The following is a 14,398-nucleotide window of genomic DNA, read 5'->3' as shown; positions in this document are numbered from 1 at the left end:
AATGGCAACGGTACAACATAAAGAATCGGTCGTAAACCCATACACATGACATTCATTATTTTTCCTGTCTTTGCAGCTTGTTTTGCCATTAGCAATCAATTGTTTATTTTACCAGTTACTCTTATAGTCACCTAAAACAAACTATCCACATTCATTTTAGAGATAGTGATTCCATCCTTTAACATCTACAGCAGTTGTTGACAAGGTATTATTTCTTTACATAACGTTTTTGCCACTGTTAAGCCATTCAGTGTTTATTTTGAACCCAATTCAATCCATTTTTAGAATGCATCTATTATGACCAGGCATTATAACACTGTGGATTGTGTTTAGCACATGTTAAACAAGCTCTACAAATATTTTTGTTATAAACTTTTTGAATATGAATCAAATTCATATGTTGTATAAAGCTGACTGAACTGCCCTTCCATACGTGCGACAACACCATGGCTCAATACAGCTGCCCATTTGTATCGTTTCTTGTCCTTACTCAATGCAACAACCCAATCCACCAATCGAAAAAAAAAAAAAATCAACAAAATAACTGCCGGTAAAGTAATATAATAGTTAACTGTGGTAGTTTCTTAACTTTAACTAACTCAATCGCTCTCTTATTCTCAAATTTTAAATTTAGCTTTGAAATGTCGTTGTTTCATAATTGTTCATCATCCAATTCCAGAAAGCAAGTTCTTTCCATCTCTCAAATTTTGTTTAATCAAGGCTAGGCATTAAAGGAGTGTGGGCCAGTTTCTGCCCATAAACAAATCGCTCGCCTTTTCTTTTTTTTTTTTTTCTTACTATCTTTACAAAATCGTTTTTGTTTTGCGGTGCAAATCAGATAGACTACAGACTAATAAATACTTTAGTGCACCTATACTAGCCAATTTCATCCTTTTAACACATAACACAACACACAGACAACACAAAAACAGCAGAGACACAGCTCACAAACAATACCAACAAACAACGCTGCGCAAACGTCATCTTCTATTTTGACGTGTTGGTTATACTTTTTCTTTTATTTTTTTCCTTTCCTCAGTGCCTTTTATCCTTCGTGCAACTATTGTCACCTCTTCCCTAGGCATCACCCTGCTTCAAAATCACTTGCCACCACGCCCTCAGCACACCCCAGGAGTGGGTACGACCCCACTCCACGCGCAGCCACAGCAAGGGAAGCAAGAGGGGGGGGGCCGGCATTTCCATACTGATTTTTCCCAGCCTGGCCAGTACTGGGACAATCAATGCCGTCGTCCCCCACCCGCGCCAACCCAGCAAATAGCTACCCGCAGAGTCCAGAGCCCCACACCTACATCAGTCTCCCCCACAATCAAATTACAATATCAATCACCACACTCACCTTCCAACATCCGTGGAGACAATGGAACAGAACGGTCCATGTGGAACACCACAGGACCACCACCGGCTCCTACAGCCTTTTCACACCACAATACCACACTCCCCCCTCCACAGTCCAGTCTCAGTGGGGAGAATGGAAGGCAGGAAGGCAGGAAGGCACAGGTGAGACACTGGAGGAGCAAGCTCCTGCAGTACTCCCACAAAAACGTTTGCTTTTCTCAATCGGCGCAACACAAGCAGTGTCTGCTTCCACCAAGTGTTTCCTCACCCAGTTGCCTAAGTCGGGGGGTGAAACAGTGAGGAGCGTATTTTTAAGATGTTGCTGATAAGCACTCTCATCTGCATCATCGAATGGGATGCCACTGTGCACCCAGAATTGTTTTCCAAATCTTAATTGAATGGTGGTCTCATCACTTTTTATCTTTCCATTTTTAGTCTCTTGGATTTGTTCTCTTCTCTCTTGTGAAACTTTCAACCACATTCTAGCACAATTCAACTCACTCCCTTTTCTTTTCTTTTTCAGTCCCTTTGAATTCCAGTCTACACTCTCCTCCAAAACATCAACCACCATCTTCCACACTTCAACTGTCAACTTCCCTTCTACTCCATACTTTTTCTCCCACTTCGGCATGTATTGCATACAAGTAAGACATTTACTCGCCATGAACTTCTCATCTTCTTCAAGAGCTAGAGGTTTACCCTTCTTATTTCCCATCTTACCGTTTTTTTCCGTGTATAATGCGAACCCATGTATAATACGTACACTAAAAATGGCATGTTGATGCTGGAAAAAAGCCTGTACCCATGTATAATACGCACCCAATTTTTTTTTTTTGTTGTTGTTTTTTATTAAGTCCCAATGATCGTCACACACGCAGGGAGGCAATGGGTCCCATTTTTATAGTCTTTGGTATGGTCTTAATTAGGCTGGATGTGTTTTGTTAGCGTTGATTTCTCCAACTGCCCGTAAAGGCACCACCGCGATCAGTGCGGACATGTGAAAAAAGCGTGCGGACATGTGAAAAAGGCGGGTCTGTATGGGAGAGGAGTTGAAAAGGAATAAAAACACCCTTGGAAACCAAAACTTGCCCCTCGTCGTGACTCGGAGCCGCAACAAATGTTTCGGATTTGTGTAGGGTACATTGTGACAGCAAACGAGCAGGTGATCGAGCAAGCGTCTGATACGAGACCATTGCGTTCGTATGGAGCGTGTTTGAAGTGAACAGCAGAGACGAAAGGAACAAGGCAAAGTGTTGTGAAATAAAATATTACCTGTAATACGCATTTTGTTATTTGATGACTGAAACTGCTAATTAAACTGTGAATTGAAACTAGTAGGAAGAAAACTGAACTCTCGCTCTTTATTTAGCTGACGTGTCTTGCGCATCCGTTCCGCGCATCGGATCCATAGTGCGCATGCGCAGTGATACTGCCTCTGTATGACGTCCGGTCCGCGATGGAGATTAAAAAACATACAATATTTGACAATAACACACCATCAAGGATTGCACCATCGCATCAAACGATGTGTCGTCAATTATGAATTTTACTGACTAAGTGTGTTGGGCAGGATGGCTGAATGCGATGCCCGATTCACAACAAACAAGAAGAAAGGTGATTTCAAGTTTTATTTCGAGGGAGATTTGTCATGTCTCGTCCCCAGTTTTGCTATGTGTCTAGGTTGCCATAGTTTCTGTTCGCGTCGCCCCTCCCTTCCTGTGTCACCTCAATCAATGTAACGTGTTTTGTATTTAAGTCCTGTCTGCCCCTCGCTCACCGTCGGATCATTGCATGTGTTACTGTCATGATGTCTGTTTGCTTTCTGTTCCTGTCTTTGGTAATGTCACCTTACCTTGTCTTTTTGTTCCACGACTTTGTCAGTCAGTCCTGTTGTTGGTTTTGTTGTACCATGATTTTCTTTAAGAAAAAAAAAAAATTAAAAAATAAAAAATTTAAAAAAATGTGTACCCATGTATAATGTGCACCCCAGATTTTAGGACAGTAAATTAGTTAAATTTTGCGCATTATACACGGAAAAAACGGTAATTTGGTATTTCTTTTTTAGGTTTATACAAATTTTTTTTTCCAGAATTTCTTCTTTCTTTGAGGATCCTCAATGCAGGTTTAAATTGACCTTTCAACAAATTACCAGCCTGTGTTATTGCCGTGGATCAATGCTAGAACTGTTATTTAGTCAATTTATCCTACCAGTCACACACTCTCAACCACACAACATTCATGCAAACAGCTTGGAACAACGGAGAAAAAAAGAATCTACGCCCTTCTTCAATTAAGAAAAAGAAGCTCTGTTTTTTCTTAGCCCGTTCCTTCCACTGGGACTAGAATCCCAGCTGTTTCATAGCTTGGAAAAACTAAAGCCGTATCTCATAGCCCGGACAAACCAAAGCCGTATCTCATAGCTCGGACAAACCAAAGCTGTATCTCATAGCTCGGACAAACCAAAGCTGTATCTCATAGCTTGGACATACCAAAGCCGTATTTCATAGCTTGGACAAACCAAAGCCGTATCTCATAGCTTGGACAAACCAAAGCCGTATCAGCGCTTTTTTCTATGACTTACTTGTCGCCTGGTCCACTGCACTGCCGGATCCCGTCAATCCACCTCTGTCAGACGAAGAGAGATGCTGGCCCAGCGAAGAAATTCTCTTCCCAGGACTTTCTTTTCAAAGTCAAAGTCAAAGTCAGCTTTATTGTCAATCTCTCCACATGTCACAACACACAAAGAGACCGAAATTACGTTTTTCTCTATCCCACGGTGACGAGACACATAACACGATAGACATACAAGTACGCGACACAATATAAAAACAAGAAGGCAAAAATTCAAACAATCAATAGTAAGAGTGATGAATAAATAATAAATAAACAGATAACACAATAAATGAGAGGAGCAAAACGGAGCGAGCAAGCGTAGCGCAAAAGTAAAAAACATCATAAACAAAAAGGCACAAACAATAAATAATAAGAGTAATAATAAATAATAAATAAACAGATAACACAACAAATAAGAGCCAGTGTGCATACCGACAGTACAGACAGTAAAAGTACAGGACGCTACGCAGAACGGGGGAGCGAGTTCAGGATCCTAACAGCCTGGAGTATGAAGCTGTTGGAGAGTCTGGTGGTGCGGGAGCGCAGGCTTCTGTACCTCTTCCCAGAGGGCAGAAGCTAGAACAAAGAGTGAGCGGGGTGACTCGCATCACTCACAATCGTGGTCGCCTTGCGGGTGAGATGGGAGGTGTAAATGTCCTTCAAGGAGGGGAGCGAAGCACCAGCAATCTTACCAGCAGTGTTCACTATGCGCTGCAGGGCCTTCAAGTTGTAGTCAGTGCAGCCGCCACCCCAAACAGCAATACAGCTGGAGAGGACGCTCTCAATGGTGCCGCGGTAAAATGCAGTCATGACGGCCGGAGGAGCGCTCGCTCGCCTGAGTTTCCGCAGGAAGTACAGGCGGCGCTGGGCTTTCTTTGCCAGTGATGCGGTGTTGGCGGACCAGGAGAGATCCTCACTAATGTGCACCCCCAGGAACTTGGCGCTGCTCACTCTCTCCACCACAGCACCGTCGATGGTCAGCGGCAGGTGTTGGGTGTGACCCTTCCGGAAGTCCACAACAATCTCCTTGGTCTTGTCGACGTTCAGCAGGAGGTCGTTGTCCCTGCACCACGTGGTCAGAAGGTCAACCTCCAGCCTGTATTGAGTCTCGTCTCCCTTGGTGATGAGACCCACCAGAGTCGTGTCGTCAGCAAACTTCACGATACGGTTGTCGCTGTAGGTTGCAGTGCAGTCATGCGTCAGGAGGGTGAAGAGCAGCGGACTGAGCACGCAGCCTTGGGGGGCCCCCGTGCTCAGCGTGATGCTGGCGGAGATTTTGTCGCCAACACGTACTACCTGTGGCCTCTGACAGAGGAAGTCCAGTAGCCAGTTGCAGAGGTAGGTACTGAGGCCCAGCGCGTCAAGTTTGCTGATGAGGCGTTGTGGCACAATGGTGTTGAAGGCAGAACTGAAGTCCACAAACAGCAATCTCACATACGAGTCCCTCCTCTCCAGGTGGGTGAGGGCCGAGTGGAGGGCAGAGCAGATGGCATCCTCAGAAGACCGCTTGGCTCGGTACGCAAACTGGAAGGGGTCAATGGTGGGGGGGAGAACGGATCGGATGTGCTCCATGACAAACCGCTCAAAGCACTTCATGATGATGGGCGTAAGTGCCACGGGGCGGTAGTCATTGAAGCAGGACGGAGCGGGTTTCTTCGGCACAGGTACGATGGTGGCAGCTTTGAAACACGACGGGACGATGGCCTGCTGCAGGGAAGTGTTGAAGATGTCCGTGAAGACATCCGTCAGCTCACCAGCGCAGTCCTTCAGCGCCCGACCCGGGATGTTGTCAGGGCCCGCCGCCTTACGGATGTTGATGGCGGCAAGCGCCCTCCTCACGCTGTCGGCGGAGAGGCACAGGGGCAGCTCGTGTGAAGGGGGAGTGGCCTTCAGCGGGCAAGTGCTGTTCTGAGCGTCGAAGCGAGCAAAGAAGCGGTTGAGGTCATTTAGCAGACGGACGTCGCCTGCACAGCTCTGCGGCGCGGGCTTGTAATCCGTGATGGTCTGAATGCCCCGCCAAAGGCTCCGTGCGTCCCTGCTGTCCTTGAAGTGGGCGGTAATTTTGCACGAGAACGCCCTCTTTGCTTCTTTGATGCCCCGGGACAGCTCAGCCCTCGCAGTCCTCAAGCCAGCCTCATCCCCTGCTCTAAAGGCTTTGTCCCTGGCCCTCAGCAGCCCGAAGACAGCCCCTGTCAGCCATGGCTTCCGGTTAGCCCGAGTGACGATGGATTTTGAGAGAGTCACATCATCAATGCACTTCCTGATGTAGGAGGAAACAGAGTCAGTATACTCCTCAATGTCTGTCCGATCGTCGCAAGTGGCAGCCCTCCTAAACATGTCCCAGTCAGTAGAGCCAAAGCAGTCACGCAGTGCATCAGAGGCACCCTCAGGCCACACCCGTACCTGCTTGCGAACCGGCCTGGACGCTCTCACCTTTTGTCTGTATGCGGGCAAAAGCATAACAGTGATATGGTCGGAAAGTCCAAGATGGGGGAGGGGGGCGGCTTTGAAAGCTCCTTTATGCGAAGAGTAGACCCGGTCCAGGAAGCTGTCGCCACGCGTAGGAAAATTAACATGCTGGTGAAGCCTCGGAAAAACAGACTTCAGGTTAGCATGATTAAAATCCCCAGCGAAGATGGTGAAACCGTCAGGGTGCGCTGTCTCTTGTTCACTGACAGCCTGGTACAGTTCACTAAGAGCCGCGATCCTGTCGCCTTCGATGTTGGAAGGCGGGATGTAAACCGCGACTAGCAGAATCGCGGTAAATTCTCTTGGCAGGTAAAAAGGACGGCACTTAATGATCACGAACTCCGCCAGTGGCGAGCAGTGCTTGCATACCATTACAGAGTCCCGGCACCATTCGTCACGGATGTAGACGCATATTCCACCTCCACGAGATTTCCCACCTTGTACAATGGCCCGGTCCGCCCGATAGCACGCTAGCCGCTCCAGATGTACGGCAGAGTCCGGAATGTTGACAGTCAACCAAGTCTCAGTGAATACGAGCACACAGCAGTCCCGCACTGTCCTAAAGGACGCTGGCTTGTCGACAATGCAGCACGTCCTCTTCCGTCAGCCAGATGGCGGGAATGAGGGATCCGGGTCACGGCACCAAAATGTTAGGGTGGTGCTCACTCTAACTTATTTTGCAAGAACCACACTGGAGACAAGTTAGTCGTTTTAGACACCTGCAGGTGGAGAGTTCACTCGTCGCTGTGCTTACAGCGATGGTCGAATGAAGTCTGACTCAGGCCTCATCAGGTGCATATTTATTGAGAAAAACAGAGTGGGGTTGAAAGTGGGGGTGTGGGAACACAGGTTGGGGTGAAGCCGCTCCCCTGCTGATCAAAGCATAGCAGGGGGCCTTTTACAATGTTCTGTAAACAAAGCAACCTTGATTGCTTCCTCTGCAGCTAGTCAATAAGTTGAAAAAATCTTAGCACTTTGGTCTACTACTTTTGTTAAGACAGGACAAGCTAGTTAAATTATTACAGGTTACATTCCAACATAATCATACGATAAAGATATTCCGTAAACCCTAACACTCTACCTCCTCTGCTCCTCTCTCACTCTCTGCGTGTTCTACGGGAGTTTTCTTTTGAGTAGCGAACAAAGCTGTTGCAGCTGTCGCCAAATTGTGCAGAGAGCGCCGCTCTTCCTCTTTCTCCCTAATGTGCTGCTCTAGCAACCTGCGCTTGCGCCAGCGGGCGCCTTTTTTCTCAACCTCTAGGTCAAGCTTTCCTTTCAACACTACACACTCTTTTTTCTGTAATTGCCTTGCCAGGCGTTCCATGTCCCAAGCTGTTGGGAAGCCCTGAAACAATTTGTCAGCTTCCAATTTCGCGAAGACCTTTCTGTGTTTCATGCGCTCCTTTGCAACTTCCTTTCGGTCAAATCCACTCACAATTTGCGCTTCCACATCATCATACAATCCTTCAACCTCGTTCCATTCATTCCTCTCATCACACACACTTCCCCCAATTTGCTTGCTCTTTTTGGACATTTTAGCGGTCTTATCTCTCACAGGAGGAACTGTTATCACCGGATACTTTTTGAGGAAGCCTCACTTCTCCTCGGGGATCTCACAAGCACCCCAGCTATTTGAATACGGTCGTCACCGCACCCTTGTCCGCCACGACGAAGCACTAGGTCCCTGACCTATCCTTAGTACGCGTAAGTCCCTGACCTTACCGTACACGTTACACACGTAAGTTCCAAACTTAATAATAAAAATAATAATCCATTAAATTTGTATAGCGCTTTTCAAGAACCCAAAGACGCTTACAGGGAACAAGCCAAAGACATACATGAGGGGGGGGTTACGGGGAGGAAACAATCGGATAAACTTAAGAAGAGGAAACCAGTTATGGGTAGGAGAGGTCATAAGCTTGGGAGAAGAGGTAAGTTTTTAGACGGGACTTAAATATGGGGAGTGTGGGTGAGTCACAGACAGACTGGGGGAGAGAGTTCCAGAGTCGGGGTGATGTGCAGGAGAAGGCTCTGTCACCGAAGGATTTGAGTTTGAATTTTGGGACTGTCAGACGTGAAGTATTGGAGGATTAGAGGGGATGGTTGGGGCAGTAGGGGACAAGGAGGTCGGATAGGTAAGTGGGAGCCAGGTGGTGAAGGGCTTTGAAGGTGAGGAGGAGTATCTTGAAGATGATACGCTCCTTCACGGGGAGCCAGTGAAGAGAGTGGAGAACAGGAGTGATGTGTTCACGGGACCGGGTGTGGGTAAGGAGGCGGGCAGCAGAGTTTTGGACTAGTTGAAGTCTATGGAGTGAGTGAGCAGTGATTCCAGTGAGAAGGGAGTTGCAGTAGTCAATCCGGGATGAGATGAAGGCGTGGATGAGAGATTCAGCGGCAGGGAGAGAAAGGCAGTGCCGGATTTTAGCGATGCGTCGGAGGTGGAAGTAGGAGGTCTTGACAACTGAGCTAACATGAGGTTGAAAGGACAGTGTGGGGTCAAAAATAACGCCAAGATTGCGTGCCAGAGGGGAAGGAGTGATGTTTGAGGAGTCAATGGTGAGTGTAATGGATCCAGTTTTATTAAGGGAGGATTTAGTGCCTATGAGGAGGAGCTCTGTTTTGTCACTGTTGAGTTTGAGAAAGTTGTGGGTCAGCCATGCTTTTATTGTAGAGATGCAGGTTTCAAAATGGGTGAGGGAAGGGTTACGGGTTGGTGTCGTACGTATATAGATCTGGGTGTCATCAGCGTAGCAGTGGAAGTCCAGATTGAGTTTGCGGATGACAGTACCAAGGGGAAAGAGGTAACAGATGAATAGGAGGGGGCCAAGAACTGAGCCTTGGGGGACCCCTTGTGTAACTGGGGAGAGGATGGATGTGTGACCGGAGAGAGAGATGAACTGGTTTCTGTTGGTGAGGTAGGAGGTGAGCCAGTCGAGTGCAGTGCCCTCAACACCTAGTTGGCGCAGCCTTTGGAGGAGGATGGAATGGTTCACAGTGTCAAAGGCTGCGCTAAGGTCAAGTAGTAGTAGGATGTTGAGGGCACCAGAGTCTGCAGAAATGAGGAGATCGTTGGTGACTTTAACTAGAGCTGTTTCAGTGCTGTGAAGTGGGCGGAATCCGGACTGGAAAGTGAGGAGGTTGGTTTGGTGACCGGCGGCTGGAGCAATTTGTTGATGGTGGAGAACAGTATGCGGGGGTTTCGGTTGGTGTTATTAATGAGAGATGAGAAGTAAGCAGATTTGGCAGCAAGAAGAGCATCACGATATGAGCAGATGTGTTGTTTAAAGGTTTCGGCATGGAGGGTGAGGCGGGTTCTTTTGTAGAGGCGTTCGAGTTGACGGCCTGTTTGTTTCATGGTGCGGAGTTCCGGTGTGTACCCTGGGGCAGAGTTAGTGAATGTAACAGAGGAAGTTTTCCAGGGGGCTAGGGAATCAAGGGAGTCCGAAAGGATGTTGTTGAGCGTGGTGGCAAGGTCATCAGGGAAGGAAGAAGTGGGGTCGGAGGGAAGAGCAGAGGATAATATGGATCAGTGAGGGAACAAATCCTGACTTTTCCGTTCGCGAACGAGTCATTGAGTGAACTGCCTTTCTGTGCATCAACGGATCAGTCAGTGAACGTGTTGCGTGTCCTAGTGTGAACTAAGTAAGGCAGAATGGAGATTTACGATTTGCTTATAGTAGGTTTTAAGTAATGTTTATGCATATATATGCCTAAAGATTGTTATTCAATATATCGACTGCAGTTTCACATTAGATTGCTGGTTTGAGATGTACTTTTATTATTATTATTATTAGAAAAATGTATATATATGTTATGCGTTCTCTAATCAATGCTTTACCCCAATAGTACTGCAATATATGGTTGCTGTTTGGCCTTGCTGTTTTTGTGATGTACCACAGAAGAGAAAGATTACGGCTGGGTCAGACAAGACGCAGCTGACAACTCAGCAAAAAGAAGACATCTATCGTTCCTTTCTAACAAAGAGCACTTTGTTAGACAACATGCCTCATTGCTGTCTTGCACCCCAGATGAATCTACAAGTGACCATCATTGTCAGGGTTTTCCTAACTATCTTTATCGTAGGATTAGGTTGGAATGCATATAACCAGTAATAAATAACTTAGCTTGTCCCATCCTACACAATGTCGTAAAACTTCCCCTGCTATGTTTTAACTAGAGGTCAAAGGTTTTCTCTTCTGTATCCAGTCCACTCAAACTCCTCTTCCCAGATGTTCTTATCAGTATGTAAACACCTAGTGATTTTTCCTTACGAGGCAAACCCCACATGCTTTCTCCCTCCCTTCCTTGGGGCTTCTCTCACAAATTGTGGGTAGGGCAAATCCAAATAAAAAGAGCGGGAGTGTATACAGATATTTAGTGTAGTGAGATTGTTGTAAGCTATCTGTACTGCACTCCTTGCGAGAAAAGACTTAATATTCTGTCTCAGTTGTGGTTTGTTTGCTGTTGCTCTTCTCTTAATAGTCATTCAGTCAGCGAAATAAACCTGACAATTATTATTATTATTATTATTATTATTATTATTATTATTATTATTATTATTATTATTATTATAAACATGTTATAACTTGTCTGGTGTTTTATTTCTTGTATTTATATTCGGCAATCTAAACATAAAAATCAGACACTTGGTTAACTGTCACGACTCGTCCCGGTTGCTGTATTGTGTCTTTATGTTACGATGGTTTCTGTTCGCGTTTCCCCTCCCCTCCTGTGTTACCTCAATCAATGTAACTACAGTCACCTGCCTCTTGTTACGTGTTTTATATTTAAGTCCTGTCTGCTCCTCACTCTCCTGTCGGATCATTGCTGTCTTTTTCGTCAGCCAGTCTGTTGGTTGGTCAGTTAAGTTATGTCAGTTTGTCGATTGTTAGTTTGTTCCCCTTATCCTCTCTTCCTACTACCTTTTCCCTTCAATAAACCCTGATCCAAGCTGCATATGGTCGCCCTGCTCCATTCGATCCGTGACAGAATGATCTGACCACTTTGGCGACCAGCGCCTGGACCAACCTCCTCCGTCAGCTCCCACCGCGAAGCCCGATCTACGTCCGTCGTCGCAGCTTGTTCCGGCGCCATGGGCTCTGCGGCTGCCATCGGACTTTGCTCCCGCAACACCGAACCCTCAGCCGCCATCGGAGTTTTTCTAGCGCCAGCGGTTCCGTGGCCACCATCAGACTTCGCTCCAGCGACACTGGCTCCGCCATCGGACTTCGCTCCCGCAACGCCGGACCCGCAGCTGCCATTGGAGTGTCTCCCAGCGCCATTAGACCCGCGGTCGCCATCGGGCTCCACCCTAGCGTCGCAGGACCTGGGAGCGTCGCCAGACTTCAACCCGCAATCGTCCCTCGCCCCACTCTCACTGCTGCGGCGCGTGATGGCTCTTGCCGCTGCGCACAGCTCCGTCTTCGGAATGCCGCTGATCGCGGTACGGACTTCCAAACGCCGCCGAATGCGGCTCTGACCTTCCGTATGCCGCCGATATCGGTTCAGACTTGCCGTTTGCCGCAGAGCACGGCTCTGCTTCCTGTGTTTCCCCCGTTTGCGGTTCTGTCCCCGAGTTGCCGCCGTTTGTGGTTCTGTCCCAGAGTTGCCGCTGTTTGCGGTTCTGTCACCCGAGTTGCCGCCAATTGCGGTTCTGTCCCCTGAGTTACCACGGATTGCGGTTCTGTCCCCCCAGTTGCCGGCAATTGCGGTTCTTGACCCCGAGTTGCCGCCAATTACGGTTCTGTCCCCCGAGTTGCAGCCGATTGCGGTTCTGTCCCCCGAAATGCCGCAGATTATGGTTCTGTCCCCCGAAATGCCGCCGATTGCGGTTCTGTCCCCCGAGTTGCCGCCGATTGCGGTTCTTGACCCCGAGTTGCCGCCAATTGCGGTTCTGTCCCCCGAGTTCCCGCCGATTGCGGTTCTGTCCCCCGAAATACTGCCGATTGCGGTACTGTCCCCCGAGTTGCCGCCGATTGCGGTTCTGTCCCCCAAGTTGCACCCGATTGCGGTTCTGTTCCCCGAGTTGCCGCCGATTGTGGTTCTGTCCCCCGAGTTGCCGCCAATTGCGGTTTTGTCCCCCAAGTTACCGCTGATCGCGGTTCTGTCCCCCGAGTTGCCGTCAGTCGTGGTTCTGTCCCTCGAGTTGCCGCCGATCGCGGTTCTGTCCCCCGAGTTGCCGCCAATCGCGGTTCGGACTTTGCCACAGACCAGTGAGGTCAATTGGACTGCGCTTCCCCCCCGCCACCCCGCTCGCCACGTGGGGGTTTTGGTTTTCGGGACGTCGGGAGCCGTCCCTTGTGAGGGGGTACTGTCATGACTTGTCCCCGGTTGCTGTATTGTGTCTTTGTTACCATGGTTTCTGTTTGCGTTGCCCCTCCCCTCCTGTGTTACCTCAATCAATGTAACTACAGTCGCCTGCCTCTTGTTACGTGTTTTGTATTTAAGTCCTGTCTGTCTCTCACTCCCCTGTCGGATCATTGATGTCTTTTTGGTTCCTGTCTTTGTCAAGTCTGTTTCCGTTAGCCAGTCTGTCGGTCAGTAGGTTAAGTTATGTCAGTTTGCCAGTTCTGTTAGTTTGTTCTCCTTATCCTCTCTTCCAACTACCTTATCCCTTCAATAAACCCTGGTCCAAGCTGCATATGGTCGCCCTGCTCCATTCGATCCGTGACAGTCAACTGCTTTATATTTACAATATGTATGTGTTTTACGTTGTAATATGAGTTGGTACCAACCAAAATAACAAATGTCGGCAGAACGTTTTTTTTTTCAACTTTTTATTCAAACACAAACTTGGAAAACATGTAGGGATCCGGCCCCCGAGGAAAGGAGTTTGACACCCCTGCCTTACAACAAACTCACTACACTAAATATCTGTATGCACTCCCGCTCTTTTTATTTGGATTTGCCCTACCCACAATCGTGAGACAAAAGCCCCCAAAGGGGAGGGGGAAAGCATGTGGGCTTTGCCTCGTAAGGAAAAATCACTAGGTATTTACATACTGATAAGAACATGTGGGAAGTGGACTGGGTAGAGAAGAAAACCTTTGACCTCTATTCAAAACATAGCAGGGGGATGTTTTACGACAATGTGTAGGATGGGACAAGCTAGGTTATTTATTACTGGATACGCACCAACATGATCTTACGATCAAGATAGTTTGGAAAACCCTGACAATGATGGTCACTTGTAGGTTCATCTGGGGTGCAAGACAGCAATGAGGCATGTTGTTAAACCAAGTGGTCTTTGTTAAAAGGAACTGTCTCGGTAGATGTCTTCTTTTTGCTGAGTTGTCCGCTGCGTCCTGTCTGACCCAGCTGTAACCTCTCTCCTGACCCAGCCGTAACTTTTCTCTTCTGTGGTACATCATAAAAACAGCAAGGACAAACAGCAAGCATATATTGCAGTAATATTGCGGTAAAGCATTGATTAGAGAACGCATGATAACATATATATATATAATGATCTTGGATGCTACCGATCTTGATCATTTCAGCTGCGTGTGGACCAAGGCGGAAGTAATCTGGGGAGAGGACGCTGGCGCTGCTTGTTCGCCGCTTCTCCACCAGAATTAGTTTAGTTTTAGTGTTTTTATTTATTTATTTTTTAGCCATTATTAAGTTTAGTTTTTAGCTTCTAGTTTTAGTGTGCAGTGCGCCTGGACCGCGGCGAACCCCACCACTCCCCGCCAAGGCATCCTGGCTAGGCTAGCCAATGGCTAACACTCAAGTTCAGTGTTCTCCAACCGGCACTATATTAACTTACTCCATCCCCCGCTTGCTGGAGCTGAGTAATCACACCATTCCAGGGTGTGTCTCAGTCATCAAACAACTTGGACTTCTCCGCAGACCACGTTACATCCACAGAAGCACCCGTCGTAACTTTGTTTTCTCCCAACCCGTCCATAACAGTGTACCATCCATCTGCTCCTCCTGCGCCCGACACCCCGTCGCAAGTAAA

Source organism: Syngnathus typhle, linkage group LG12 (assembly GCF_033458585.1).
Source record: "Syngnathus typhle isolate RoL2023-S1 ecotype Sweden linkage group LG12, RoL_Styp_1.0, whole genome shotgun sequence".
NCBI lineage: Eukaryota > Metazoa > Chordata > Actinopteri > Syngnathiformes > Syngnathidae > Syngnathus > Syngnathus typhle.
The sequence above is the reverse complement of the archived record's forward strand: the minus strand, read 5'-3'. Positions refer to the sequence as shown.